Here is a 5,173-nt window from a genome sequence, read left to right as displayed (position 1 = left end):
TGTGTGAGAGAGAGAGTGTGTGTGTGTGTGTGTGTGTGTGCGACATTATCAGACATGACTGAATGAGTAGATCAGATTAATCATGGGTTCAACAGTTCACGAGTTCGCCTTGCAGATAATAAAGTGAGTAGAACAGTATGTGTGTTTGGCGTGCTGTCCGGGGAGAGCGCTCGCTCCGGTGGGAATGGGTCCGGTGAGGAATCGAGGGATGCTGGAAGACTAGAGAGAATGAAGGGAAGGCTGCTCTGATTATTCATAGTGGTTCTCTCTCCTGGTGGTTGGATAGATGATGTGATTACTGATAGTGAATTGGCCGGGTTGATTATCTGTGCTTGCTCCTCCCGAAATTTGTTAATAAAACATCACTTAGTTTCAGCTCCTGCCTGACTTTGGAATTGAATCATTCATTCATAAGATTCGTTCAAAAGCACAGATTCATTCAGGAACGCCATTGACTGTGAGACACAACGCTTAATTCTGCTGTGTTTGTTTGGAAATATTTTTGTTGGCAGAGCAAAAATAGACAAAGTAACTGTCAATATTGTGTTTATTGTTTCTCAAAATTAACTTCTTTTTTATTGTTCTGTTGCATTAAAGCAGTGACACACTGGCAATCATCTGAATGTCAGTCGCATGATCGCAGCCGTCGTGATCCAACAGCACAGTTTTTAATGGCATAAAAAAATCTGACTACACAGAAAAAATAAAAACTTAAAATCATGCAATTCAATTCATCCTCTTTATTAGAAGTTGGTCTGGGAAGTGTGTTTTGGGATGTTTTCATCTAGTTATTATGTTTTACAGGGTTTGTGGTCTCATTGATTTACATGAATGCAAACGCTCACCCAAATACTTCTATTGTATTAGAGGTTAGTAAAAGACTAACATGAACATATTAGATGTAGAATCTGCTGAGGACCTGAAATAAAACTTTGAATGAGAAATGGATTTTGGTTGAACGTCTTGAAGCGTGTGAGTGATTTATTGGACTGCGCTGAATTAAAGCTCTGGGTCCAGAAGCAGGAGAGCACTGTGAAGTAATGGTGTGTTGGCGGAGGGTTGCGTGCCACGGTTTGTTTTGCGTAGAGGCCACATGTTTCAGCTCATTCCTCAGCCACAGTTTATAAATTCAGTGTATTTAGAGTTCGTGCTGCAGATCTCTGCTCTCCAGCATCTGGAAAGTGCACAACACCGATCTGAGGAGTTCAGGGAGATGAAAACAGTTTCAGTCAAAGTTTGGGAGTTTTAGTTAAATCGATAATTAATTACACACATCAGTGTGACAAAGATGACAGGTAAAGGAAAAAACAGGCTGTTCTTACACTGCTGTTTTCCCAGCCGCTTCTCATCGCAGTCGACGGACTGAAGACAAACCAGAATCACAATGAGCTTTTATTGCCAAGTCTGTTCACACACATGAAGAATTTGTCTTGGTGACAGAAGCTTTAGTACACAGAAATACAATATTATATATCAAAATATTTATCTATAAAGTAAATAGAAAATGTATAGAAAAAAAAACAAAGCACAGACAAAAATAACGCATGTACATTTATTATCTACATGCATTGACTGTTTACAGGCAGTTTAATAAATATGATGGAACTGACATATACTGTACATGTAAATAAATATGTTGCCCAGTGGTACTATTGCTCATGAGATGCCAAACATGAACCCTGATGCTAAACAGCATCTAATCCCAACCCGGCACTGAATCACAGACGGTCTGTGCAAAACCAAATGTGAAAGTGGATCAGCGTTTGTTCGTGTTCTAATCAACGAGACGCTGTGGGTGTTGTGTGCTGGTCACTGAGATCAGTGCATCTGTTCACGGCTCTGACGTCTCACAGGCTCTCTGAGCTCAGCTTCTGTCTTCAGTGTAAACATCTGATCCTCCAGCTGTGCTGTAGAAGTCAAGGGGTTTGCGGCTTCTATTGGACATGATTGCATGTCGATGGGCAGCAGCAGCTCCTGCACGCAACGCCTGGGAACCGGTCCAGGACTGGGATTTACCCGCTGCTCCAGGAGTCTTCCCTCCGCGCACAGACCGGCTGTCAGACGCTTCAGGCCTTCTCCTCGTATTTGATATCATTTCATTTTGTACATCAGAAACACTTTTAAATGTAACTCGAGTGTGTTGCGTTCTGTCTGAAGTGAGACCAGACAACAGATCCGCTCTTGTTTACGTGAGAATATTAATTTGACTAATAATTAATGTGCTGGTTGTCGTTACAGTCCAGTTTCTAGTAGAAAGAGAAAACAAAGCCACTCGCAACAGGATCAGTCCGTCTGTGAACAGAAAACTTCAGAACATGCTGGAGATATTTGAGAGAAATTCTTGCACTGGAGTCATAAATCAAACTGCTGCTGATGGGAAAACGGTGGAAAAGCTGTTGTGCCGTTGATGTGCAGCTGCTCAGAGGGCGACGGGGTTGAGTTTTGCGTGCCATTACAACACTGTGATTCACCTGCAATACACTGCTGGCCAAAAATCATGCTGTTTGGATTTTAATAAGCGGATACTAAATAATCTGGGATTAGATCATGATCGCAGTGCTTAATATGTTTGTGGCATGTTATATGTTTGAAAACAATACTTGTAAGCATTTTCGATGCACGTGCAGCTGTTCATTTCTTAAACAAGCATGTATGAAGACCAATCCCTTTGCCATATTCCAGGATTCATCGGGTTCAATGGTCAAAGAGTTGTTCAGGGAATCAGTCCTGACTTTAACTCCATTGAAAGTCTTTGGGATGTGCTGGAGTTGTTCGATGTTGTGATGTTGCATAAGGTTTTGGAAGCAATGCAACAATGGATTCACATTGTAATCAAAGCTAAAAACAGTTCAACAAAATATTAGAGTGTTTGCCTTTTTTTGAATGAATTTTCAAGCAGACAGCCATTGTAAATCAGACTTTGAGACCTTCCCTGTTGGCTGCTGGTTTGAGCTGGTTTAAGCTGGTTATGAGCAGGAGCTAGCTGCTTAGGACCAGCACATGACCAGCTCAAACCAGCAGCCATGCTTCAAAACAGACCTAACCAGCATATGCTGATTATTCAACAGGGTTGTGTTCACCGGTCTGTGCTGTGCTGGAACCAACACAGAATCACCAATGAGAAATAAACGTGATGCAGACTTCTGCTTTCCTGCTGGACGCTCGTGTGAATCTAAACACATTGAGGCTGAATAGAAGCTGTGACGTCGATCCAGACCTGACGAACCGCTAGCAGCCCACTGCATGCTGTTTATTTACTCAGGAAACCATAATAAATTCATTGTGTGGCAGCGATAATTGTTTGTGGTGTTTGTGGGGCCGCAGATAAGTAGAGCACACGCCAGTAATGAACACTGTGAGATAAACACGTCAGTCCTGTGTGGCACTCCAGATTCAATATTTCTTTGACTTAAAGACTCGTGTCTCATGTGCATCTGCACACAGTGATACTGATAAAGCTTCTTTACTTTTTGGTGAAGCTTTTGTTTTGATGCCCCAAAGAAACGAAGAGAAACTGTCGTGTAAACAGAAGATCCTCATATGATCGGATGATTGTCATGTTGGAATTATGATCACTACATAATCGACATGTCATTCTACATCAGTCTGGTGTGTTTTTACCGTGTGAAGAGTGTAAATGAGAGACAGGAGATGCAGTGAGCTTGGGTTTGGTGACATTAACCATTAAATGAATATGCTGTGAACAGATGAATGGTGGCTGTTGATGCAGTAATTAATCTAGCGCGGGTGGCTGGAATATCACTCATTTGCCGGGATCAAGTGATGTCACTGATCCGTATCAGTATGGCTAATTCATGATGGCTGTTTTTGGTGTTGGGTGACTTTGACCCACTGGACAGCATCCAAAACATATCCATTTCTCCTGTTAGCACAATCTCACACATACGCCTGGGTTGTAGGTATTTCAAAACAAATCTGACAATCTTTTCTTGTTTTCTCTAACGTTAATCAGGGTTAGACAGCTGTTCGGATGGGCTTGACGTCTGTTATTGTGGCAGAATAGATACTCGCGTGGCTTTTGCTAATTATGATCCTCGATGATCTGCAAGGATGGATGAGAATAATATTGAGACTGTCTCTTTAACTCATAAACTCAAGCTGCTGCCTTCTAGATTAGAGACAAAAATAACCCTTCCCCAAAACTAGTTCAACATTCCAGAGAGTTTGCATGTGGGATGACTTAATAAAGCCAGATATGAACGAAACTGAAGGAGATTTCAGTCAAATTTTAGCAGAGAGAGAGAGAGAGAGAGAGTAAACATGACAATAAACATCAACACAAGTGCTCCAAACATGTAGTACGCTTGTGTAAATGCAGTAGCTCTTCTAACACACAAACACATCTGGGTTCATATGATTTGTGTTTCAGATCTCTAAATAATCCATCTAAATAGATGAATATTTTTCTGGAAGTGTCTCTGTATGGATCTGCTGGTCCAGTGCTGGACGAGAAATAATCCAATCAAATATCAGCAGATTAGTGCATGCACAGAGCTAAAATATGCTGAAATATTATGGGTAATTCTGGGTTCTGGCCGTTATTTTCATGTAAAGCTTGAGTTATACTCACATATTGTTTTATGCTCCTGCTGTCACATAAATGCTGGTCCTGTGTGTCTGTAGATCAGATATCATGTGTTTAAATGGGCTTGTTCTAAACCTGAGATCAGACGCAAACCGGTTCATTACTATATTTAATCTTTTACTTGATTAATTTAAACGTTTGTTTTCTGCTAGAAATGTGAGGATTATTAATGACTCTCAGTATCGACATTCTAGACAGAGACAGTTTAACTGCCCCAAGCAGAGGACGAGAACAGTGCGAATTAATAATGCCTCGTTACCAGCAGTACATACTGAGAGAGGAGCTGCGGACACAATAGCTCATATAATGAACTGCTAGGCTCCATAACATCAGAGCTTAACCTTCTGCGGCGAGCATTCATGGCCTGCCAGCAGTCATCAATATTTAACAGCTGTTGTTCTTCTGAAAGTCTTTATAGGCTAATGTGGCTTCCTCAGTTTGCACGCAAGGGCTTGGACTCACGCCAGCCGTCTGTCAGAGACGCTGCAGATTGACGGAGGACTGGATCGCGTGCCAGCAGCAGCTCGCTCAGCCAGCGCCCCTCTCTCTCTCTGTATGTGTGTGGGT

Source organism: Sinocyclocheilus anshuiensis, unplaced genomic scaffold (genome assembly GCF_001515605.1).
Source record: "Sinocyclocheilus anshuiensis isolate Anshui unplaced genomic scaffold, SAMN03320099.WGS_v1.1 scaffold2677, whole genome shotgun sequence".
Lineage (NCBI taxonomy): Eukaryota > Metazoa > Chordata > Actinopteri > Cypriniformes > Cyprinidae > Sinocyclocheilus > Sinocyclocheilus anshuiensis.
Note: the sequence above shows the minus strand (reverse complement) of the source record.